At 34.5% G+C, this 27,309-nt stretch overlaps 1 protein-coding gene, 1 long non-coding RNA gene and 1 pseudogene across 3 annotated transcripts in view; 1 reads left to right on the plus strand and 2 right to left on the minus strand.

Annotated features, from left to right (window-relative positions):
* SAMSN1 (SAM domain, SH3 domain and nuclear localization signals 1) overlaps positions 1 to 27,309 on the plus strand; it is a 419,991-nt gene that overhangs the window by 161,668 nt on the left and 231,014 nt on the right. The gene's annotated exons all lie outside the window — the stretch shown is intronic.
* LOC130683620 (uncharacterized) overlaps positions 1 to 27,309 on the minus strand; it is a 145,508-nt gene that overhangs the window by 11,330 nt on the left and 106,869 nt on the right. The window lies entirely within an intron of this gene.
* Positions 13,780 to 18,943, minus strand: LOC130683615 (glyceraldehyde-3-phosphate dehydrogenase-like; annotated as a pseudogene).

The raw sequence follows: 27,309 nt of genomic DNA on the forward strand, positions 1-27,309 counted from the left end.
TCTTTTAATGTATTGTTGAATTTAGTTTGCTAACATTTGTCAAGGATTTTTGCATGTGTATTCATGAAGGATATTGACCTGTAATTTTCTTTTTTTGTAGTGTTTTTGTCTGGTATTGGTGTCAGGGTAATGATGGTCTCACAGTGAATTTGGAAGTGTTCCTCACTTTTTAACTATTTTTTTTGGAATAGTTTAAGAAGGATAGGGATTAACTCATTAACTATTTGGTAGAATTCACCTATGAAGCCATCTGGCCTTGGACTGCTGTTTGTTGGGAGTTTTTTGATTACTTATTCAATAGTAATTGGTCTGTCCAGATTTTCTATTTCTTCCTGATTCAGACTTGGAAGACTGTATGTTTCTAGGAATTTATTAATTTCTTCTAGGTTGTCAAATTTTTTACCACATTTTTTTTCATACTAGTCTCTTATATCCTTTGTTTTTCTGTAGTGTTGGTTGTAACCTCTTCATTTCTGATTCTATTTGAAACCTCTCTTTTTTCTTGAATCTGGCTAGAGGTTTATCAATTTGATCTTTTCAAAGAACTAGCCCTTAGTTTCACCGATCTTTTGTAATTTTTTTTCTCTTTAATTTATTTCTCCTCTGATCTTTATTATTTCCTTCCTTCTATCTTTGGACTTTGTTCTTTTTCTAGTTCCTTTAACTGTAGGGTTATATTGCTTTATACTACTTCAGTAAACAAGAAAAATCTTAAATAGGTCCATGGAATGTTTTAGAAGTATATTGTTTAATCTCCCAATATTTGGAGGCTTATATATATCTTTTTGTTATTTATGTGTAATTATATTATGATTGGAGAAGACACTTTGTATGGTATCAGTTATTTTCAATTGACTGAGGTCTGTTTTATGGCACAGATTATGGTCTATCCTGCTGAATGTTCCATATTCACTTGGAAAGAGTGTTTAATCTGCTGTTACTGTATTAAATCAGTTGCTATTGTTATTTCAATCTTCAATATCCTTAGTGGTTTTCTGTTTGTTTTTTTCTATCACTTGCTGAGAAAGTTGCATTGAAATCTCCATCAATAGCTGTGGAATTTTATTTTTCCATTTAGTTCCATCAGTTTTTACTTCATGTATTTTGAAGCTCTGTTGCTAATTGCATATATGTTTAGGATTTTTGTTTCTTCTTTGTGACTCTAACCTTTATCATTATGTAATTTTTTCTTTGTGACTAACCTTTATCATTATATAATATCCCCCTTCATCACAGGTGAGATATCTTCTTTCTTTCAATTTGTATTTGCATTGTGTGTTTTTCCCATCCTTTGTTCCTATTTATGTCTTTATATGTAAGGTGAGTTTCTTGTAGACAGCATACATTTGGATCTTGCTTTATTATTTGATTTGATCATCTCTATATTTTAATTAGTATGGTTATATCATTAACCCTTAACATAACTGTTTATGTGGTTTACTTAAAATCTGTCCAGCTTGCTAGTTATTTTCTGTGTGCCACTTACTTTTCTCTACCACTTTTCCTTTTCCTGCCTACTTTTGAATTATTTGTTCTGATTCCATTTCAACTTCACTATTGGCACACAATTTATACCAATTTTTAGGGTTTCCCTATGGTTTACAATATACGTCTTTAATCATAGTTTACGCTTAAGTAATATTATACCACTTGATGTATAATGTCAGAAACTTAAAACAGTATATTTCCAGTTTGTCCTCAATTTTTTGATATTGTTGCCATTTTTCAGGCCTTGGAAAATACAATCCTTAGGCCAAAACTTCATTTATGTATAACTAATGGCTACTTTCATGCTACAAGGACATAGCTTAGTAATTATGGATAGGAACCTTGGTTCTCAAAACCAAAGATATTTACTGCCTGATCCTTAAAGGAAAAGCTTGATGACTTTTGCTTTAGACAATCAGTTATCCTTTTTAGTGTTAATAAGAAAATAATATATTTTATATTTATCTTTATTTTAACCATGTCAATTTTCATTTTTTTCTGTAGATCTAAATTTTTGTCTTATGTCATATTTCTTCTTGCTGAAGAACTTTACTATTTCTTATAGTTCAGGTGTATTGGTAATGTTTATTTAATCTGAAAAAATATCCTTTATTTTGACAGTTATTTTTGATAAACGTGTTTTTTTCTGGCTGAGCAGTTATTTTCTTTCTGCCACTCCATTCTTTCTGCTACTGACCTGCATAGTTTTTGTCAAAACTTCTACTATAATTCTCACTTTTGTTTCTTTGTATATAATTTCTTTTTTTCCCTCTGGATGTCCTCAGTGTTTTTGCTTGTTGTTGATGTTCAGTTATTTGAATTTGATGTGCCTGGGTGTGTGTTTTTTCCCCTGCCCCTTTTTCTCTTTACTCCTTCTTCTGGGATTCCAGTTAGGCTTATGTTAGATTATTTTATATTTTCCTATTGATTTTTGATGCTCTCTTTTGTTTTTGTTTTTCATTCTCTTTTACCTTTGTGTTTGAGCTTGGATTATTTCTATTGATTTATTTTCAGATTTATTGATTCTTTTCTTGACCATGTCATATCTATTGATGAATCTCTCAGTCATTCTTCAAAACTATTACCATTGACTTTTATTTAAAGCATTTCTCTCAACTCTTAAAATTCACATTTCTTTTGTTTGCTGAAATTCCCCATCTCTTTGTTCATGTTTTCCACCTTTTACAGTAGATGCACTAATATATTAATCATTGTTTTTAAAAAATTCTGTCTGATAGTTCTAACAGTTCCAATGCTTCTGTTTGGGTAGTTTCTAGTGCCCACCTTTTAAGTTTAATGATCCTTTTCTACCAATTGTCTAAATGTGTTCTATAGAATACTTTTCATTTCTCTGTTGAGATTGCCTATTTGTTTACTAATTATATGTATATTTTACTTTAAATCCTTCAATATATTTTGAACCACTGCTTTACAGTCTTTTTTTTTTTCATTTTGGGATCTGTGCCTATTTACTGATTTTTCTTATATGCATTGTGAGTGATTTTTTTATTGGAGGATCCATGTTGCTGGGCTTACACTACTGAGTGTCTTGATTTTATGATCATTGTTAATAGAGTGTTGAATTTGTTCAAGTTGTTAATTTTCTAGAGTATGTCATTCATCATTCTGAGACTTGCTGTTAAGCTTTATTAGGAAAAATTGAGGCTTGCTTTTAAGCTTTATAGGAAAATTCTATAGAGCAATTTTTTGTAGGGCTGTATTAGTTACTTTTCATGTATGATTTTTCATAATTCTAATAAATATCTAGCATAAGTTCAAAAAGAGAAACGTGATACATGTTAATAATTACAGGATTATAAGTATTGACATTAGGAAGTTCTTAGTTAAGTATCTATTTGGAGGAACCATGGCATCTTCGTTCATTCATTCATCCATCAATTATTATTCCCATGAGGACTAGGAAGCTATTAGTGGGAAGAGGCAAATTCTTAGATTTTGGAGGAAGAAACATATAAAGGATTATGGGAATTCTGAGGAAAGAGTGCAGACTTCTGGTGTCAGGAGGTGGTGAAAGTCAGATTCATGGGGGAATTGACATTTGAATTAGACCTTCAAAAAGGAAGGATCTACAGTATGAGGTTTGATGGAGGAAAATGCATTTCAGGCATAGCTAAGAGATAGAAACAATTTTAGAGAACTAGTACAAATCAGTTTGTCAAAGGTGTCAACTGTGTTAGTTAGATGGAGATAATGATACTTAATATGGTTATTGTACATTTAAAATGAAATAATGCATGTAAAATGCCTAGCAAAATAGCTGTCATGTGACATATTAAAATATTGTTTATTTTGCAGATATTTGGAAGGATTTTTTTAAGTGGGTTGGTAAGCTTGTATATTCATTAAAAATATTAAATGTGAATACTACTTTTTAACATTTAGAACTATTGTTACTTTTGTAACTGAAATTATTAAATATTTGGTAAATTTTTTAAATTAGTCATTGAGGACCTTCTATAAAGACAGGCATTTTTATCTTCCTTCTTTAATACTGGTTATTACTCAGTAATTCATGTCATAACAATGGACAGAGAAATATGCTTTGAACTTGGCTTTGAAAGGTTTAGATCAATAAGTACCTGTAAAATCATATGAAAATAATTTTCCACTTTTTCAGTTATATATAATTTACATTTGAAACTTACAACTGATCTTTGTCATGTTTGGTGACCTTAACTTTTTGACATCATTGCCAAATATTCAGTCACTATTATATAGATTCATGTTCTTGTCAAATGCCTAGAACTGACCTATTCTTTATTATGTTAAACCTATTTGAATTTAGAAGGATGGGCTTCTTCTTAATTAACCTTACCTGTTCTGATAAGATTATATTACAGATTGACACTGGCAGTTTATTTTATGACATTGTTTATTTTGTGCTTAGGAAAGCATTTAATGATTTTGTCTCGTAAACTGTCAAATAATAGATGGTTCTGGAAGTCAGAATTTGGCTTTGACAGTTTTTTAAGAACAGATTCGACACAAAATTAGAGAAATAATCATGAAAATCATTAAGCACCTGGGAACCAAAATTCCACTTAAATAGTATACATACATTTAGTAGAAAATTACAAAAGTTTCTTAGACCTTAATATTATATATAGCAACAAATCAGTGAAAAAGATGCATTCCTATGGTGAAAGAAATAGAAAAACAGAAAAGGGGACTTGTGATAGATAAAGTCTACTAATGTGGAGGCTAGTGTTTTATTCCTTTGTAAGTTAAGAATTCATGGACAGTCTGTAGTATTTGTTGAGCTGCTTCTACTTTTGTAGGTAATAAGCAGACATTAAATATAGCTCTAGATTTCAAGATCCTTACAATTAATTAGGTAAGACATACTTGTATGGACTAATAAAATGAAAAAATTACTTTGTTAAGCCACCTTACTTTATAAATAAGGAAATTGATACTTTAATGATTCATAGATATGACAGGATTTTATGGCAGAGTTGGGGCTCAATCACAGATTTTTAAAATCTCTTCTTTCTACACTAATCTATAAACTGTATTTAGTGCTTTAGGAGTTCAGATGAAAGAATGATTTATTAGAATGGAGAAGCAGATTCTCAGCTATCCAGTAGAAGACCACAGTCTAGCCCAGTAGTTAAAAGGGCTTCGAGAGCAAAACAAGTTGTATGTAAATCCTCTGCTATTTACTAACCGTGGACAATTAGTTGTAATTTTAAAAGCTTCTGCTTCCTCCAATTTATAATAATAAAGGCTGTGCTCAAGTATGTCTAAGTGCACACACGTGGTGTATCGTAACTCTTAACCAAACAATTTGATGAAATCTGACACCTGGTAATTGAGTCAGTATAACCAGAGGAAAAGTATATTTAAACTATCTTATATTGTATACATAAAGCTAAATTCTCAAATTTTTGTAACATAAGGGTTAGATTTTACCAAGTTGTAACTGAAATTTTAGTATATCTTAATAACAACTAAAGTATTCATTTTGCGATTTCTTTTCCATTTTACTTTCAAGCTGTTTTTGTCTTTTATATATCAATGAAATAATCTTAATAAGAACTTTTTGCTTTAAAGAGTTATCAAATGTGATTAGATCAAAATAATCCTGATTATTAACATCTGGTGGCATAAATATTACACTAGATTTTTTTCTATTGCAATTGTTAAACAAATGAAAAAGTTTGGTGCCTGTTGTGTTAGTCTAACAGAAGCAAAAAGAACACAGTCTTATCATTTCATATTAAAGGCTAATTGCCAGTAAGGTGAATTATGTATCACTAGAAGCAGAATTTTAACCTCCCACTGTACAAAGGGAACTTTTATAATGATAGATATTGACCCTGGTATTTTCATGTATATACATACAAGATTTCTAATGCTCTCAGAAATTACAAAGGTGTATATTATAAAATATTGATATTAATTTGATGCTAAAGAAAAATTAGAAGCCAGAAAGTAAAAAAGTAAAAAGGTTCATTTTTTTTCCTTTGTCCTTTGAAGAATAAGGTTCAACAGGCACAACTTTAACAGTGAAGGTATATTAATTATGTACTGCTACATAAATTACTCTAAAACCTAGCAGCTTGAAAAAACCAGACATGATTTAACAGGTTTTGAGCATTAGAATCTAGGAGTGGCATAGCTGGCTGGTTCTGGCTTAAGGTCTGTTGTGTAGCTGCTGTCAGGCTGATGGCTAAGGCTACAGTCTTATCTTAAGGCTTGAGTAGGGTAGAGTTTGCTTCTGATCTCATGCACACAGCTTCTAGCATGTCTCAGTTCCTGATAGGCTTTTGCATTGTTGGCCAGAGTCCTCTCTCAGTTCCCTGTCATATTGTGCTCTCTACATGGTAGCTCACAACACAGAAGCTGACTTCCCCTAGATTGACCATTGACTGACCCAAGAGGACCCAAGGCAGAAGCTATAAGATTTTTAACTTAATCATGTAAATTGCACTCTATCACTGCTGCTGTGTTCAGTCAGTCATGCATACCAACTCTGGCATGAAGCAGGAGGAGATTTTACAGGGGTGTGAATGGCAGGAGGCAGGAATCATTGGGAGCTGTTTTGGAGACTGGCTTCCACACAGGGAAAGTGGTTATCCTTACTTTTTGACAAACTGAGATTTGTTACCTTACCTTATTTCTTGGGGATAGAGCCCCTGCCTTGGATGGTGATTTCTGTGATACTAGCCTATAAACACAATAAAAGTTCTTATTTTAATGATTACTTAGTATAAATGGCAGAAGGTCCTGGTCTAGGCAGACATTTGCTTATATTTTCCAATGACTTTCTCCATAAAGCATTGAGCCTGTTTGGCCAGTCCTTCAAGGTTCTGAATCTCTCTATAGCAAATTAGAAGGAGGCCCTATTGAGGATATTTAAAAAGGTACTAGAATTACCTTTATGCTATTTCATGTCTAGAGTGCACCTTTACAAAGCTATTCATCTGCATCCAAGCCTGGGCTTTAGAACTGTTCTTTCACAATTTAGGACTCCTCAGTTCTCTTGTTTACAAAAAAGGAATTGACTAGAACTGGGACTGTTTGCAATAGGCTGTTTAAGGAAGGTCACAGTTGGGTTATCTCTATGACCAGTTGCCATGTATAGTAAGATTTGAAGACTTGGTAGAAGTAGTAAATTCAATATATCAATTAGTGGCTTATCAAAGGATTTGACACTTAGCTAGCTGAGGAATTTTGTTTCATTTAAATTGTGTATATTTTTCATTCAGAACAGAAGAATGAAAGAGTATTTAGGCTCTTTTCCTGATTCACCCAGATTTTTTTTTGCCATCCATCCAGGCTCCAGTATTTGCTGTGTAACTGATTCTGGGCATCTGATGAATGGCAGGCAAGCCACAACCCCAAGTTCTCTTTCCAGAAACTGCCTTATTATCTCTTTCCATATGTGTTTAGCTTGCATTTTGGAGTTGAATGAACTTAACTGCTTATGCAGATATATTAAAGGAGTGGTGATTTCTTTTTCCCCCATGTAAAGCTATAGGTGGCTTGAGAAGAGTGGCAGGAGAGACGATAGTTTGGCTCTGCAGAATGGGGCCACTCTTAGTTACACTTATGGTGGTTTTTTTTATTATTGTTCCCAATTATGTACCCCCTCCCCCCAAGAGATATACATCCATTCCTTTTGCCATGTGACAGCCAGTACTTCCCACTAGGCAAAATGTACTTCACATGTCATTGTTAAGGTTGACCACGTGACTTTATCTGTACAATAGCAGAAATAGTTCTCCATCAGCCTGGGTCCCAGAGTAAGAAGATATGTATATAAGCAGAGCTGAGCAGAGTTGCAACAACTATCAAACCTGTGAATGAGAAATGCATGTTCATCGTTGCAAACTATGTAGATTTTATGGTTGTTTGTTTCCATAGTAACCAAAACTAATCAGTACACCATATAAATTTTGAAGTTGTTGTACCCTGTAATGGACGATGTGGGTACATGTCATGGCTGCCAACTATAAAATAGGCTGTTGCTTGCATCCCTATAAAGAAAAGACTGCTGGCACCATCCATTATTTCACACACTTGAAAGTAATATGGAAGAAGAATTTCAACTGTGAATAATATGCATAAATGTATATACTTTCTATTTCTTTATAAACAATGATCAACAGACTAGATGGTAATGAGGAGCTTAAATTCAAAAAGAAAATACGTGATTCTCTTACATAGAATAACAATTCTCTTATGTAGACTACAAGTGACACATGTTAATCCATAAGGATTTGACATTAGAAAGTTCTCAGTACAAGTGCCGGTTTCAAAGAACCATAGAATCTTCATTCATCCATCAATTATTATTCCCATGAGAACTAGGAAGATATTCACAAGAAGCAGAGATTCTTGGATATTAGAGCAGGGAATGTACAAAGGGTTGTAGGGATTCTGAGGGAAAAGTACAAACTTCTAATTTAGGAGGTGGTGGGAAGTCAGATTCATGGAGGCGGTGACATTGGATTGGAAGGAAGGATTTACATTATGAGTTTTGATGGAAGAAAAGACACTCTAGAAGATCAGATCCATGAGCAAAATGTCAGAGATGGAAAAGCATAGGATGTTTATGAGAAACAATGAGTATTTTAATTTTAATGCAGCATAAGACACATAGATGAAAGTAGGCTTAGGTGAGAATATGAAAAGTCTTGAATGTCAGATGCTTGAGTTTAGGCTTTGATTTCTAGGAAATGGGGAAGCACTGAAGATTTTCAAGTAGGAGCTTGTATGCTTATTGTTATTCCTCAGAAAGAAACATATGGCAGCGATAAGTATATTTGTTTTTTTTCTTTTTTCTTCATTCCCCTTTTCTAAAAACATAATATATGAAAATATATATTTAAGAACCTTACCAAATCGAGTGCTTCTTGGAAAATTCTGATCTCTGGAAAGTAATGTTATTAAATTTTGCTTCCATCATTTACCTATCTATTTAGAAATTTTAAGTCATTCATTTCTTCCAGTGTATCAGTTCTAAATCTACTGCCTAGTTGCAAGCTTCTCTATTAGATGCATGCAGTATACTATGATGCCAAGATTTATGTATGCTAGGACTTCCAGTATGAAGACATGGAATCCTGCAATGGATAAAAGAGTAGGAGATGACAAGAAGGACGTAATGGACAATCTGAAATTCTGGCAACCATGAAAGGTAAATTTGCTCATCTCTAAGGAGGCAGCCCAGCCATATTATATCTAAAGCTACTTGCCTGTGGTTCATATACATAAGTGCCGGAACTGATGTTTAACTTCAGTTAACCTTTTAAATTTCTTTAATTTAAAACCTTTACTACATCCTGATATTTGAGGGAATAAGAATTTACCAGACAAAGCAGAACATACCAGATACACAGAAAGACCAATATCTACTAACTTGTCCTAACATCCAGGGCACTCAGCACTGGACTGATTCCAAAGGTAAATATTTAGCATCTTGCTTATTACTTAGATCATTTACAATAAACCTTAGGGTGGATAGCATATTTCAGTACTCTGTGAAAAATTTGATAACTACATAATATTCTACATTTTTGGCTATCATCACTACTTCTCTTTTCTTATAGTTAAGTCTAATAAAAATGGGAAACAAAACAAAAATAGGAAAATGAAAAGTGCTCTAGTCTATTTGAGAATTAGGGCAAAGTTGAAAAGTCTATATTTGTACTTTCCAGAGTGATCTGGGGTCAGGGTTTGTGGTGATGGTAAGATCATCACCATACCTGGGAATGTGAGAGGCAAGGAGTGCCTTCTTAAGAGAATAAGGTCAAATGGTAAATACCAGGAACATGGGAGGAAAGATAGGAGTTTTCTGGGAACTAAAGTGAGAAGAGGGGATTAGATGATCACAAGGTTGGAGAAAGGCCTCCTGACTGTTTTTTTTATCCCCTTCACCTTTTACTGAAGTATAATTTACATGCAATAAAATGGACCATTTTAATTGTTTAGTATAATAAGTTTTAACAAATGTATAACTCATGCATACCACCAAAATCAAGACACTGAACACTTCCATCATCTCCCAAAAAGTACCCATGTATCCCTCCAGTAGTTCCTCTTACTCCTGTCCCAGGCAACCAGTGAAATACCTCACAGTAAAATATCATTGCCTTTTCTAGAATTTTACATAAATGGGATTAAAGTATATGCCATCTTCTGTGTTATCTTTTGCTCAGCATATTTTCATCTATGTTGTTATTATATCCGTAGTTTATTTTTATTTTTATTTTTTGCTGCAGACTTATACTCCATTGTATGTGTATACTGCAATCTGTTTATTTACCTGTGATTAGACATTTTGGTTCTTTCTAGGCTTTGGAAACTGTGAGAATAAAGCTGCTTATGGACATTCAGGAACAGCTCTTTGTGGACATATATTGTCATTTCTGCTAGATAAGTACCGAAGACTGGAATTTTGGGGTCACATGATCGGCTTATGTTTAACTTTTTACAAAACTCTCAAACTGTTTTCCCAAGTAGGTGTACCATTTTATGTTCCTACCAACAGTGTAGAATTCCAGTTGTTCTGCACCTTCCTTATCACTTGGTATTGTCTTTTAAATTTAGTCTTTCTAGTCTATGTAGTCAGCTTAGTATTAAGCGTCTTTTCGTAAAAGTGCTTATTGGCCGTTTGTATATCTTCTTTCGTAAAGTGTATATTTAAACCTTTTGGGCATTTTAAATTGTGTATCTATATATGTGTTCTTATTTTTAAATTTAAGAGCTCTTTAAATATTCTACATATAAGTTTCTTGTCAAATATATGTATTATCTGACTAGCTTGTCCTTTCATTTCTTAACAGTATTTATTGAAGAGTTTTTATTTTAAATGAAGTCAGTATATCAGAATTTTATTGTAGTTCATTCATGCTTGTGTCCTATTAAGAAATCTCTGCTTTCTCCAAGCTTGCAAAGATTTCTGCCTGTTTTTTTTTTTCCTGGAAATTTCACAGCTAGACTGATAAGCCATTTTGAGTTATTTGTGTATGGGTGTCAGTGACAGTTATTTCAATTGTTTCCATATGGATATTTAGGTGTTTTGGCACCATTTTTGAAAATACTTTTTTTCCCCATTTAATTACCTTGTTACCTATATTGAAAATTAATTCACTATGTATGTATGAGTCTATATCTGAGTTTTATATTCTATCTTTGTTTCCCAAAATTGCTTGGCCATTGTTATTTCTTTACATTTTCATAAAAATTTTCAGATTACCTATAGACTGACTAACCTTCTGGGATTTTGACTGGGTAGAACTGACAATTTAACAATCTTGAGTCTTCTATTCAGCTAACAATTTTTATCTCCCATTGTGTAGGTCTTCTTTTATTTCTCTGAGAGATCTTCTATAGTTTTCTGTGTACAGGTCTTATATATTTTTTGGCATATTTTCCCAAGATTATTTCATATTTTTGAATGGTATATATTTACATATGTATTTCATATTTTTAACATAAATTTTAAAAATTGCCAATTGTTCATTGCTAGCATACAGAAATATAGTTGATTTATATATTTTGACCTTACACCCTAAATTCTTGGTAATATCATTTATTAGCTTTTTAGGTGATTCCTCAGAACTTTCTCCATAGATGATTGTGTCATGTAGACAGCTATATATCTTAGGTTTTTATTCTTACTAGAACTTACAATATAACATTGAATTGAAGTGGTGAGAGGGGCGATATTTGTCTTGTTTTAGTATCATGGGGAAAGCATTTAGATTTTCTAAGTATGATAATTGCTATAGGTTTTTCAAAGTATCCTTTTGTTGGGTTGAGTAAATTTCCTATTTCTATCTGCTGATGGTTTTTTTTCTTTTAAGTCATGTATAGGTATTGGATTTTGTCACTTCTGCAACTGTTCAGATGATCATATGCTTTTTCTCTTCATACATTATATTTATGTTTAAATGTTTAATCAACCTTACATTCTTGGATAAGTTATCCTTGGTTGTGGTATATTTTGACATTGCTGGATTTGATCTGCTCACCTAATGATCTAAATGAAATTAGGATTTTTTGGAACTGGAATTCTCTTTGTAGGAAGATTTTAAATTACAAACTCTATTTTCATAAATAACCCAAGTATATACTTAATTTTATTATTTATTTTTGAGTAAGGCTTAATAATTTGTGTCTTCCAAATAATTTTCTCATTTCATTTATGTTATCAAATTTACTGGGTAAGATTGTTCATAATATTCCTTTATAATCCCTTCTAACATCAGTAGCTTCTACAGTGATATTCCTTATTTATTTTGCAAAATAGTGGTAATTTATATCTTTTTTTTTTTGATTGGCCTAGGAAGATGAATTTAATTGATCCTTTCAAATCTTTCATCAGTTTCTCTATTTTGGGTTCATTTTCTGTGTTACTAATTCTCACTCTTAGCTTTATTTTTTTCTTCTTCCTACCTCATTGGATTTAATTTTCCTTTTTTCTCACTTCCTTAGCAGAAGCTCTGGTTATAGATATTAGGTCTTCTTATCTTATATAAGCATTTAAAGCTATAGATTCCCCTCTAAACACTACTTTAGCTGCAACTAAAGTTTTGGTAAGTTATACTTTCATTTTTTTAGTTCAAAATATTTTCTAAATTCTCTTGTAATCTCTTCTTTCACCTGTGGCTTATTTAGACATATTTTGTTTAATTTCTCCATATTGGGGGACATTCTGGCTATCTTTTTGTTATTGATGTCTTATTTAAATCCCTTATTGTCAGAGAACATAATTTTGATTTATTTTAATATTAAAATTTTAGTAATGTGAATGTACACTGACCTGCACACTTAAAAATGGTTAAAATGGTAAACTTTGTTATATATACTTATCACAACCAAAAATGTTAGCTGTTGTTGCTGAGTATAAAATTTGACTCTATCAAGAAAATTGAGACTTACTTTATATCTGAAGTCTACTTGGTTTATTGGCATTAACTTTTCCAGTGCCAATATATATTCTGCTATTGTTGGTTAAAGGGTTTGATAACTACTGATTAGATCTAGTTCACTGAGAATGTTGTGTAAGTTGTTTGTATCCTTAGTGATCTTCTATCTAGTTTCTTATGAATTACTGAGAGAGAAATTTTATAATTTCCCAACTGTAATTGCAAGCTTTTCTGTTTCTCCTATCAGTTCTGTTATTTTATTTATTTATTTTTTAACTCTGTTCTTGGCTGTGTGTCCATTGAGGATTATTATGTCTTGCTAATGATTTACCCCTTTATCAACATGAAAGGTCTGTTTTTATCTCCTTAATGATATTCCTTGTTCTGAAGTCTATGTTGTGTGATATTAATAGGGCTATTCCAAGTCTCTTATACTTAATGATTGATTGCTTAATATATCTTTTCCCCATCCTTTTTAAAAAAATCTATCCATTACTTTTTATTATAATTATCTGCCCACTTATCTTTATTGTAACTATCAGTGTTACTGGTTTAAATCTATGATCTTGCTCTATGTTTTCTACTTGTTTCAGGGTTTTGTTTTGTTTTCTTCTTTTCCTATTATCTTTTTGGTTGAGTATTACTGAATATTGTTTTATTTCAACTCAACTTATCATCTACATCTCTATTTTTTTAGTGATTGCTCTGTGTCTAGTGTTTATATATGTTATATAAGTTATCACAGTTTGCTTTCAAATATTACATCTCTTTTTACTTTATGACAGTATTCTGCCATTCCTCCCTTCTATTCTTTGTGTTGTCTGCATCATACATTTACAAACTCTACCGTAAAACTTACTAATCCCAGCATATTGTTTTTATTTTTGCTTTAAATTAACTTTTTTGTTGATGTCATATACTGATGGCATATAACAATATAGGGCTCTCTAAGCTGCTCCCCTTATTTAAGGAGTATGGGATGGAAATAATATTGAGGATGGAAGATTCTCAGTGTGTTAGGAGATTGAGTTGGGGCAAGGATTCCCTTGCAGCAGAAGTTGTCTCTCTTCTTCTCATGCTATAACTAAGAATGGTTGTTCAGGGACTTTTACTCTTTAGAGGCTATGCAGATCATATGATACACCACCGTGTTTCTGTAATCAAATTTATCATCATATTAATGTCAGATAAGTTTGATAAAGTGGTTATTTTGAGGGCATTCTACCTTTAGCATCAAAGGTTGAAGAGTAGTTGTCATTGTTAAAGTCACAGGAGATATCTTAGTTCTTAGTGTAGCCCAGGATTCACCTGAGAGGGCCCTCTGACACCTGTTTTATCACCTTCTTGATGTCATCATACTTGGAGCTTTCTCCAAATGGTAGGTCAGATCCATAACCAACACATTGTGGGTTGGGACACAAAGCCCTGCCAATAAATTTCCCATTCAACTTAGGAACAATCTTACCTACAACCTTGGCAGCTCCATAGATAGAGGGATTGTGTTCTGGGCAGCCCCACACTGTCATGCCAGTTTCCCAGATGGGCTATCTGCAGTCTGAATGTCAGTGACTCTGGTCCCTCCATGATGCTATGATCCTAGATGACTTTTTTCCAGGAGGCAAAGCAATGGTTGGTACAGGAGGTGTCGCTGATAATCTTGAGAAAGTTGTCATTTTATTTCGCATGGTTCAGGGAGTCTGGGATGGAAACTGTTGAGGATGAGATCATCATAAATATGCAGACATTAGAAGAAGGGACAGAAATGATGACACTTTTTGGCTCTGTCTTTCAAGTGAGCCCTACATCCAGTGGATTCCACAATTTATTCAGCACTAGCATCATTCCATTTGTTGTTGGCAGCATCTTGCTTCTGAAAGACAGATGGCCTTCCCATTGTTGACAAGCTTCTCATTCTCAGTCTTGACTGTGCCACTGAAGTTACCATGTGTGAAATAACACTGGAACACCTAGACCATGTAGTTTAGGCAAAGAAGGAGTCATTAATGATGACAGTCTCCTCTGTTGGAGTTAAAAGCAGCTCTAGTGTCTAGGTAGGCACCCAACATGGACAAATATGTTTATTCTGACCTTAACTGCCATGTGTCTCAGGGATGAGGCTGGCATTGCATGACAACATATGGCTGTATGTGGAACAGCGAGGAGCACAGGACCAATATTCTTTTAAGTGTCTTAAAAATGAGTACAGTTTTTTATTTTATTTACTCTTATGTACTATTTTGGTGATCTTCATTCCTTTGTGTAGATTTGAAGTCTCCATCTGGTATAATTTTCCTGTATCCAAAAATTTCCCTTAAACTTTCTTTTAGTGCAGATCTGGTGGAAAATTTTTACAGCACATGTTTATCTGGAATCTTGATATCACCTTTTTGAAGGGTGTTTATGCTGTGGCCCCAGGGTCTTAACCAGCAGAAGGACTATACCTCTCCACAATTTGGGATGAGGGCAGATGCTAAGGCAAGTTCCAGAAGACCTCCAGACTCAGTGAAGCTGCAGTCCTGATTATGGCACTGAATTTGCAGAGGAGATTGTTTTATTTCAAGGCTTACCAAGAAAAGAGAACAGCTGCTCTCCATAGTCTGCTAGATAAAAATATTACTAGGAAGTAGTGATAGTTTACTTGAAATAGGTCAGTGGGAATTTGTAGTGTCATTCAAATATTGAAATTTTTTTTTCTAGCAAGTTTACTTGTGAGTTACAGCTTAATTTTCATTCCTGGCAAAGAATGGTCTAGGTTTGCTTTCGATGTAGGTCTCTTTATCCTCTCCAAGGCAGTGCTTGTTGTTCATGTTTTCACTCTTGAAAGTGGCTGTGCCTTTTAATGTTGGCTAGGTAGTCACTGTCCTGTTAAGATTTGACCTGAGTACCAGAGTAGTTTATCACTTGTCTGAATTACATCCTATTATTAATTTCATTTTTGGTATATGAGCAATTTGTTTTACTTATAAAGAGTCTTGTAATTTGGTATGAAGTAGAAAGACTTTCCCACTTCTAAAAACCCATGAAATGTTTTATACACAGAAGCACCCAAACTTTGTAATGATAGGTTCTTGGCCAGAGCTTATGTTATATAGCAATACAGTTAGTAAGTTACCTCTTTCCAATATATATTTCATTAATGTACGGGAACTCCTGAATAATGATGCCACTTTCCTTCATCCTCTAATAGGCAAAACTTTTATCATATTTTGAAGTTAATCACCATCACAGAGGCAGTTGGATAGCCCGTGAGATACCCAGTTCTGTTAAATACTGGTTGTGTGACTTTGGCAACATATTGAATCCCTAAACCTCGGTTCCTTTTCTGACATGTGATATTGTGGAATAATCATAGCGTTTATCTCATAGGGTTATTGTGAGTTTAGTGAGATGATGCATGTAAACCTCTCAGTACAGTGTCTGCCACACTGATGCAATAAATGTCAAGGATTTTTTTAATTGGCTTTCATTTTCAGTCAAAGAAATATATGAAATTAAATAAAATGGAATCATTTTCATTATATAGATACTTCAGGAAGCATGGAGAGAGTGCAAGAGAAACAGTTAAAGGGATAAATGCTAATCGTTTTTTAACTTAATGGAATGTCCTATTAACTCTGATGCAAACAGAATGAATATAGTTGCTTGAGAAGTTTTCTGCTATAAACCAGTACTAATGGGACTTTTAGGCTGAGAAGTATTTCCCCCAGCTTTATAAAAGCACTCACATTCATTTAACTTCAGTTTATGCAGAGTCCTTCGGGATAAATGAGATTTTTTAAAAAGATAATTTCTTTAAGAAAATAGATAGCATAACAAATAGAACAATTGACACCAGGAGTAACTATCTTGTTTTTCACTTGTTCTAGATTGGCTAATTTATTTTCACTCCTCAGGAGGAGTAAGGAACACTGAGCATGGCCTTAATTAAAGTCCTGTCACAGGTGTCTTAGTAATTTAAGCCTTGCTCAACTCTTGACTCCAGTTGCAAGTTTAATTGATCTGGCCCCTGCCCACCTCTCCAGTTCACCTCCTACCTCCAGATGGAGCCACACTGACCTTCTTGCTGTTCTGTGAACACTCTAGGTTCCACTGCCCCAGGGCCTTCCTAGTCTGTTTGTTTGGAATGCTCTTTCCATAGAAGAGTTCATGGTTTATTCCCTCACTTTCCGAACTAGCCACAAAGGGCTGCTCATCACAGTGGAAGAGTGTGTTCCATCTGCTGCCACCAGCACTCTTCTGTCCTATTGCTCTGCTCTTTCTTCATAGCACATACTCTTATACTGTACTACATGTTAATTTTTTATTTGTTTTCTCCTCCCTCCTCAACCAAAGCCCTAACTATAAGCTCCAGGAGGGGAAGGAACATGTTCATCTTGCGTCATCAGTCTGCTCAAGTGCCCAGGACATCCCTGGCCAAGTCAATAGCCAGAAAATGCTGTATTTACTGAATGAATCAATTGAATGTGTGGTTGTAGTAACTTTTGTTTACTATATTTGATCTGGATAAAGTTTCTCGTGGAACCTAAAACCCAAGCAGAAGGCTAATCAGATTAATGTTTTTCTGTCTTTCTTTTAAGTAGCTGACTGGAAATTCCTGGGATAGGGCAACACACAGAAGTGTGTTGAGTATGCTTTCAAGAGTGTGCTATGAAAAAAAATGTGCTTTATATTGATGGCATTTTATTTCAAACTGTAACATTTCACACATTATTGAATGTCTATAACAGTGTTTTCAACTGAGGCCACAAAGTATAATAAAACATAATTTCCTTTCAACAAAATGAGGACATATAAACAATGTTAAAAATACCATGTAAGAGGTATCAGCAAGATGTTTTGTTCTTCCCAAAGAGATTGTGTCAATAACCGAGAGAAGCCTCAATTAGAAGATGGTATTTGAATCTGATAGATGAACAGGGGCTTATCAAGCAAAACATCAGCAAAAAGGCAGGCCATGCACAAAGAGTAGCACATATCAAATCAATGAATTGGATTTTGGTGCTGACAAGAATTTTGGTTTGGAGCCTAAGGGATGAGTGACCACTTGCACAGGTATGCCTGTCAAGGTTTGTTCAGGAAAACCTCAGCCACTCCCTATATTGCAAGTTTGAAATGTTTAATTCAGGGAATTAGAAGTTTATACTCATATTGGAAGACCTTAGGGAGATAAAGACTATCTTATGCAGAGTATCTATGGAATGGTTCTCAAGAGCCCACTCAGAACATGCTTCAAGTCTCATGGCTACCCAAACGTCTGCTTGCATATTTGAGAAATAATGCTCTCTTTTTATATTTACCTTCCAAATCTTGTGTGACACCAGTCAATGGTAGATTCTAATTCAACACCACATGGGGAAGAATATTCCCAGCATTCTCTTTGTTTCCAGCTTCTTCAGACATTAGTGAGGCTAGAGTGATGCTGAATTGATGGCTGACAAACAAGTTCAGTGAGAGGCAGTTAAAGTTGGCTGGAGTCCTATGGTAAGGCTTTTCTGAGGTAATAGGCTCTTGTACTTTATCTTAGAAAAATTGGGAAAATTGCTGAATGCCTTAACACAGAGAATAAAATGATTAACCGAATCTTAGAAACATTAATCTGTTACTTGTATTGCTATAAAACTAACTTTATAAATTTAAAGAGGAAAAAATGATGAATTAAAGAGAAACATGCAACATTTTGTTAAAGTTTAGATTAAGGGAAATTTAGAAGGCAGATGGGGCAGTTGTTTCCCAAGCTCTTTCTTTCCCTTAACAGCCAAGTTTTGGTTCTGTGAACATTAAATTAGCACTTGTACACCATCCTCGTGCTTCCAGAAAGAGAAGCACCATAATAATCTCCACTTCCGTATTTGTCAGTCCGTATTCAACTAACAAGAAACAAAAGTTTATTTCTACAGTAGTCACCCATGACTTCTGAGGCAGAGAATGTTAACTGTCTACAAAAATTTGCATTGCCCTTATATAGGGTAAATGTTCCTATGATGTAGCTGTGCAGCCATGGACTATTGTTCCCAGCCCCCTTTGCATCTGCATTGGACCATGTGACTGAATTCTGTGGAATATGGGTAAAAGTGAACTTTACCACTTCTAGAACTGGTGCATAAAAACCTTCCACATCTTCCAGTGAACTGTTCCCATCTGCTGACTAGATGACCTTGGAAGACACATAATAGAAATGATAGAATGTTCAAAAACATGTCTCAGAACCACACCTTTGCCTCTGTATCACACTGCCCCTGCCACCACCAACTAGACTTTATCTGAGCAAGAAAAGTACTTTTTCATTAAACCACTGAAATTTTCTGTATGCTACTCTGTTGTAATAAGTACCATCTCTTAGTACATGATGCCAGTGGGCATTTAAATGAGAATGTCTTTTGGGTACTTGAAATGCAGATAAGGAATTCAGGAGAATCTGAACACAGAATTTTGGAGTCATTAGCATACACCTATGTGTGTGGGTAAGTTGTTTCAGGGAAAAATGGGTAGAATGATAAACAAGGTGAAAGTAGAAATTTTTGGAGTTGAGCAGAAAGGGTACAGAGAAAGAAGTAGGAGCAAAAAGTGTAGTCAAAAAGAATACATTCTGTCCTAGAATTCATGAGAATTCAAAGGAAGAAAGACTATGTCAAAAGCTGAGGATAAATAGTGTTTCACTAGAGTATAGAGAACAAAAGCAAAATTGTGCACTGAAGAATAAAAAGCAGTGAAAGTAGAAACAAACTGCAGCTCATTCTAGAACTATAGCAGTAAGGGAAGGATATACATGCCTTCAAGGACAGCAAAATAAGCAGATGCATTTTAAATATAAGGGGTTAGTTGAAAAGGTTTGTAAGGTGAAAGGGAAGAGCCACTAAAAGGATATATTAAAAATAAAAAGGAGGTGAGTGTTGAAAAGGAGGACACACAACAAAATGGAAAATCCGTGAGGAAAGGGGCTGTCTTAACACTTTATCCACCTGCTTAGAATATCCTGCTAGAAGGCACTCAATAAACATTTATTGAAAGAACACATAAAGAGAGGGAGGTGGGGAGGAAGGAGAAGATGAAATCAAGCATACAGATAAAGGTGTTATCTTTGGAAGAAAGGCAAGGCAGACTCTGAGACAGAAAGGAAGGAGAGAAAGCTCAGGAACATGCAGATAATAAAGGAGGTAGATTTTGTGCTATTTTCTCTGTGAGGTAGGAGGCTAGGCCATCTGTTAAAAATCAGTGGGAGAGTCCAGCTAAGTGATTTAAGGAAGAATGGTAAAGACTTGTAATAGCTCCTGGCATGATTAAATATGGTTATTTACTTGAGATTAAAATACTGGACAATCCTAACAATGCATGAATTGTGAGGATTAACTAACTCATTTGATACTGTTTAAAGAAAGATTTACAGAACACAAACCACTAGACCACTGGATGTATTTAATCTTTAAATAAGATTGGGGTTTAAGCTTAAAATATGAGTATAAATTTGTTTGTAGATTTTCCAGGGCAAGGTTGATTACCTGTTATGTATAGTCCACAATCTCAGACACTATGGTAGTCTTTTCCATAAACTTTAAGGTTATATCTTAATATATTAGTAGCTTGTAGCGTCATGAATTGAGAACTTTATTATTGGGTAAAATTATAGAAAAATGAAGTTGTTCTTAATTCTCTGATTCAGCTAGCAAGTCTTAATAATGCCTTTTATGAAGAATACATATGTGAAAAAATTATTTGTGAATACTTACAGATTTTATTGACCGAGATTGTCTGAATTTGTAGATTTCATAATGCTGAGCATCTATGAATACTTCAGTAATAAAGAACTGTTTTCTTAGTATTTCAGTGTACTGTCACGACATGTACTTTTACTTGGTTACCCTTTTCCAAACTGGATACTTCACTCATTCATTCATTCAAGGAATTTTCTTTGAACGTTTGCAGAGCACTGGGGACAGAGTGTATCATATGGGAAAAAGACCTCATGGAGATGAATAAATGAACATTTTCATAAGCCTTACCATGAGCTCTTCCTAATCTCCCCATGAACCAGAGACCCCTACCTATTCACAGTTTTATTCAGAGTTCATGGTGAATTTGGCTTACCGGTTATGTGCCTTTTATCTCATTTTGCTATGATCATGTGGGAAAAGTAGGGAAGAAAGGCTCTGTGAGAGAAGTGGACAGTGCATGGAACCCCTGTTTGTGGGCCACTCACAACATTTCACTTTCAATTCAGTTGGATAAATATCCAGAAGTGGGATTACTGAATCATATGTGGTAGTTCTATTTTTAATTTTTTTGAGAAACCTCCATATTGTTTTCCATAGTGGCTCAACATTTTACATTCCCACCAATAATGCATAAGGGTCCAAATTACTTGACATCCTCACCTCCTCACCAACACAGATTATTGTGTGTGTGTGTGTGTGTGTGTGTGTGTGTGTACATTTATAATGGCCTTCCTAACAGGTATGAGGTCATATACCACATTGTAGTTTTGATTTGCATTTCACTGATATTTGGTAAGTTGAGCATCTTTTCATATATCTGTTGGCCATTTATATATCTTCTTTGGAGAAATATCCATGCAAATCCTTTGCTATTTTTTAAAGGACTATTTGGTTTTTGCTATTGAATTGTGGGAATTCCTTATGTATTTCGGATATTAATCACTTAGCAGAAACAGGGTTGCAAATATATCCTCCCATTCTCTAGGTTTTCTTTGCACTCTGTTGATTGTTTCCTTTGCTGTGAAGAATGGTTTTAGCTTGATGTAGTCCTGTTTGTTTAGTTTTGGTTTTATTGCCTCTGCTTTTGTGTCATATTCATGAATTATTGCTAAGGTCACTGCCATGAAAATTTTCCCCTTGTTATCTTTTAGGAGTTTTATAGTTTCATTGTAGTTTTATATTTAAGTTTTTAAGCATTTTGAGTTGATTTTTTAGTATAATATAGGATAAAAGTTCCATTGGTCTATGTGTCTATTTTTTCCTAGTACCATACTGTTTTAATTACTATATCTTTGTAGTGTAGTTTAAAACCAGGATGTGTGTTGCCTTTGGCTTTCTTCTCAGGATTGCTCTGGCTATTGAAAGTCTTTTGTGGTTCCATAAAAATTTGGGGATTTTTTTTTGTTTGTTTCAATGAAAAGTGTCATTGAAATTTTGATACAGAATGCATTGGATCTATAGATGGTTTTGGATAGTATGGATATTTAAAGTGTTAATTCTTTTGACCCTTGAACATGGGATATATTCTCATTTGTTTGTGTCTTCTTCAGTTTCTTTCATCAAAGTATTAGAGTTTTCATTGTACAGATCTTTCACTGCCTTGTTAAATTTATTCCTAAGTATTTTACTGTTTTTGATGCTGGTATGAATGAGGTGGTTTTATTCTTTTTCAGATATTTCATTGTTAGTGTATAGAAATACCACTGGTTTCCACATGTTGACTTAATATCCTGCAACTTTGCTAAATTAGTTGACTAGTTCCAACAGATTTGGGGTTGAATCTTTAGGATTTTTATGCATAAGATCATGTCATCTTCAAGCAGTTTTACTTCTTCATTTCCAATTTGGATGCCTTTTATTTCTTTGTCTTGCCTAATTGCTCTAGATAGGACTTCTAGCCCTTTGTTGAATAAGTGGTCAGAGCAGGCACCCTTGTTTTGTTTCTTATCTTAGAAGAAAGGTTTTCATTATTTTACCATTTTGTATGATGTTTGCTGTGGGTTTGTCATATATGGCCTTTGTTATATTTCTTCTATACCCAATTTTTTTATTTAGTTATTTTTTATAATTTGTTCTATAACATGTACACCTGAATTCAAAGCAATTTACATACCACCATTGCAGTATTACAGTAGTCTCTATTTGTCTCTGTATTTACTTTTGCCAGCAATCTTTAAATTTGTAAATTAGAGGCTTCCAAGACCATCTCAAATTCTACTAATTTGCTGGAGTAGCTAACAGAACTCAGAAAAATATTTCACTTACTAGATCAGCAGTTTATTATAAAAGGATATATATCAGGAAGAGACAGATGAAAGTGATGCATAGGGTAAGGTATGGGGAAAATGTGGAGCTTCCATGTCTTCTCCAGACACTCCACTCTTACTGAATCTTCTTGTGTTCACCAACCCAGAAGCTCTCTGAGTCCTGCACTTTTGTATTTTTGCAGAGGCTTCATTACATAGGCATGATTGATAAACTCATTGGCCATTGGTGATTAATTCAACTTCTAGTGTTTCATCCTTCCCTGAAAGCTGGACAATGGGACTGAAATTTAAGACCTTCTAATCACATGATCAGCTCCACTGGCAATGAGTCCCCATCCTTAGGGTTCCAAAAGTTGCCTTGTTAACATAACAGTCATGTTTGTGACTTTCATCACTTAGGAATTTCCAGCGTTTTTAGCTCTGTGCCAGAAGTGGAGGCAAAAAGCAAGTATATGTTTCTTATAAATCACAATATTGTAAGTCTTATGGAGGTTTTCTTGTGTGTGATGAGTCTTCTCTTGCTGCTTTCAAAATTCTCTTGACTTTTGACATTTTGATTTAAAAATATGTCTCTGGCCGAATGTCTTTGGATTTATTCTGGTTGGAATCTCTTGGGCTTCTTGAATCTGGATGTCCAGTTCCTTCTCAGATTTGAGGTGTTTGGGGCCATTATTTGTTTAAATAGCTTTCTAAACCTTTATTTCTGCCTTCTCCTTCTGGGACTCATAACGGATGTGCTGGTCATTCTAATGGTGTCCCATAAAAGTTCTCTCAGGTTGTCTTATTCTTTCTCACTCTTTTTCTTTTTGTTCCTTTGGATAATTTCAAATGATTTTTCTTCATGTTCACTTATATTTTTTTCTGATTGATTAAAACTGTTGTTCAACTCTTCTAGTGAGTCTTTCAGTGCCTTATTCTGTTCTTTAGTTCCAAAATATGTTTGGTTCTTTTGAAATATTTTGTCTTTGTTACTACTCTCATTATGTTCGTTCATTATTTTCTTGAGCTCATTGAGCATCTTTATGATGATTATTTTGAATTATTTCTAAGGCAATTCATATACCTCTGTTTCTACTGTTTCCTGGAGATTTCTTTTGTTCCTTTGTTTGGGCCATGTTTCCTTATTTCTTCATATATTTTGAAACTCCTGTTGATATGTTTTTGCATTTGAAAAAGCAGTCACCTCTCTGTCTTTACTGGCTGGCTTTGTAAAGGTCAAGATCCTGCCTAATCAACCCAGCTAGAAATGCTGAGGTCCTCTGAAATATTTTTGGTGGGTAATATGATTTCTCTGGGCCTACGTATGCATAATGCATTTTCTCATTTGCTGATTTCTTTTTCGTGAGCTTATAATCTTTTGCTCCCTCTGGTGTCTGTCTGTACTACTGTAAGTTCTGTAGTTGTAGAGTAACAAGCCATTCAGCCCTCCCTGGTTCTCAGTGAACACTGGGCATTTCAGGTATGCCAGCTTCCTGTCAGTGCTTGGAGTCAGATACCAGTCCATTGGGCAGCCCCATGAAAAGGCAGAAACCTGGACACACACTTCACTCTTTTCTCTCTCTCTTTAGGGAGAAGCCTCAGACTGTAGAGCTTCTCTTACTCATGCTGTGCTGTGCCACCCACAGCAAGCCATCCATCTCTTATGTTCTGAGCAGTCCCTAGCCACCCAAACTATGTCAGTTATGTCAGTGCTCCAAATGAGGTGAGAAAGAAACCACTCTCTTGGGTAGTCCTCCAAAGAGCTGAAATGTCAGACACAGGATACACTCCTCTCCTCCCTCTTGAGGAAGAATCCTCAGGTTGTGCTACTTCCCTAGTTGCATTGAGCTATGCTGGCTGGAACAAACCACCTACTGCTTTCCTGTGTTTACAGAAAATCCAGGCATGCAAAGTATACCGGCTTTGTCAGTCCTTCAAGTGGAGTGAGGTAGAAACTAGTTCCTCAGGCAGATCTCAAAACAGGCAGAACATTGGAGACACACTCCCCTCTTCCCTTCCCCCTTGAGTAGTCATGGGCTGAGGCATTCTCTCCTGGCATTGAGCTGTGTTGTCTTGGGGGTGAGACTGATGCAGGTACATTGAACTTGCTCTCCTTACTTGTTCAGTGTGGCTGTTCTCAGCTTTATTCTCCCTTAGGGCACTGCAACTTTTAATTGGATCCTGGAATTCTCATAATGGCATTTTGGTCCATAAAACCATTGTTAATTGTTTCTAGGGTAAACAAGGCCTGGGCCTTCTTGCTGATATGACTCCTGTTATAAATTATTTTGAAATGTTTCAATATGTAAATAATCATCTTGAAACATGGTATTTGATGCCATTGGCATCCAATAGTCAAGAGCCAACTCTTTGTGGAAAAAACTTATTTTTGATTATTAGTGTCTGGCTGTGCAGTCAGTCTCTCACTTGATACTGGGAAAGTCTTGCTTACATTGAAATACAATTCTTAAATAGAACATTGGTATGTAAAAAGTTGGCTACACTCTGGGTTCTTCACTTGGAAGCTTTAACTCCAGCAATTTGAAATGACTACTCATTGTTCTGAAGCATCCCTTCCCTGGAAGAAGATCTGGGGAAGACATTCTGGAGAGGGGATTTTTTTACTTAAAGATGGTATAGATACTAGTTCAGCAGCATAGTTCCAAACTTTCTTTCATTTGCAATATGGGATTTTTTCCATCATTTTCGTGGAAAAAATTCAATTTTATACCCAGATAGTCAGATATTAGAAGAATTTTTTGTTTTTTCTACTTTGTTCTCTTTCCCCTGACAGTCTCCATATTTATTTCCTTCCTATTTTCAATGCACTTGTTGCTCTCTCTTCCTGTTGAATGCTTTTATGCATTTTATCTTCTCCCTAGTAGATGATCATTCATATACTGCTCACCAGTTCTCATTTATCTTCCTTCGCCAATGACCAGTATTTTCTCTCTCAACTTTAACTGACTCTCCCTTTCTCTTTTTTGGAATAATTACTTGTTCCTTGCAAGGAGTGCCTTGAATTCTAAGTCTGTAATTCAGACAGTGATTTTTAAACAGAATCCAAAGGTCAAATTTAAGGCCAGTTCAGCTGTATATCTACCATATGCCACTGAAATAATCCATTGTTTATTACTGTTTAATTGTGTTTTATACTGCTTGGTTATGATCTGAACTGTTAGCTTATCCACTTCAAAATTAACCAAGCCAGCTGGAGGACAGTAATTTAGAGGAGTAGCACATGGATTTGTGAATGCAGGCATCCTGAATGTGCTCTGAGGTACCTCTTGTCTTTCTTTATACCCTAATTTCACCCAAATAAAGCATGAAGACTAAAACACATATCTAAAACCACTCTCCCACATATGCATAAAAATCATTACATTGTTCAGGTTTCACTGAAATATCAAGAAAATGAAACAAGTGAAGTTAGTAACTTCAAGTACATGGAGTTCCTTTAAGTCATAGCAAGTGTGTGTGGTATTTAAATATATTCAAGCATGGTGTGGTATCTAAATAGTGTTATTTCTAATATGCTTTTCCATTTTTTCCAATTTTATTGTCAATATTTTATTTATTCAGTTCCCTTACTCCCTCCCACCCTTCTTCCTTTCTTATAATTGCTTCTTTCCCCTTCCCTTTTTCCTTCCTTTTTCTCTTCCTTTTATGAATACTTATGGAGCATCAGCTGTAAGCCAGAGATTTCAGTGGTGAATAAGATAGGAAAGGAGATATTTTTTAGGAGACACACACACTATATATAAGTACACAAAAAAGATAAGATTTTCTTTTTTTTGTAAATAATAATTTTTTTATTGAAGGGTAGTTGACACACAGTATTACATTACATTAGTTTCAGGTGTACAACATAGTGATTCAACATTTATATACATGACAATTCTAGGTACCAGCTATCATCATACCAAGTTGTTACAATATCTTGACCATATTCCTTATGCTATACATTACATCCCGGTTACTTATTTATTTTACAATTGGAAGTGTGTACATTTTTTTTTGTTGTTGTTGTTGTGAGGGCATCTCTCATATTTATTGATCAAATGGTTGTTAACAACAATAAAATTCTGTATAGGGGAGTCAATGCTCAATGCACAATCATTACTCCACCCCAAGCCTAATTTTCATCAGTCTCCAATCTTCTGAAGCGTAACAAACAAGTTCTAACGTGGAGAACAAATTCTTACATAGTGAATAAGTTAGATGGTGAACAGTACAAGGGCAGTCATCACAGAAAATTTCGGTTTTGCTCATGCATCATGAACTATAAACAGTCAGTTCAAATACGAATACTCATTCGATTTTTATACTTGATTTATATGTGGATACCACATTTCTCTCTTTATTATTATTATTTTTAATAAAATGCTGAAGTGGTAGATAGATACAAGATAAAGGTAGAAAACATAGTTTAGTGTTGTAAGGGAGCAAATATAGATGATCAGG

Source organism: Manis pentadactyla, chromosome 1 (assembly GCF_030020395.1).
Source record: "Manis pentadactyla isolate mManPen7 chromosome 1, mManPen7.hap1, whole genome shotgun sequence".
NCBI lineage: Eukaryota > Metazoa > Chordata > Mammalia > Pholidota > Manidae > Manis > Manis pentadactyla.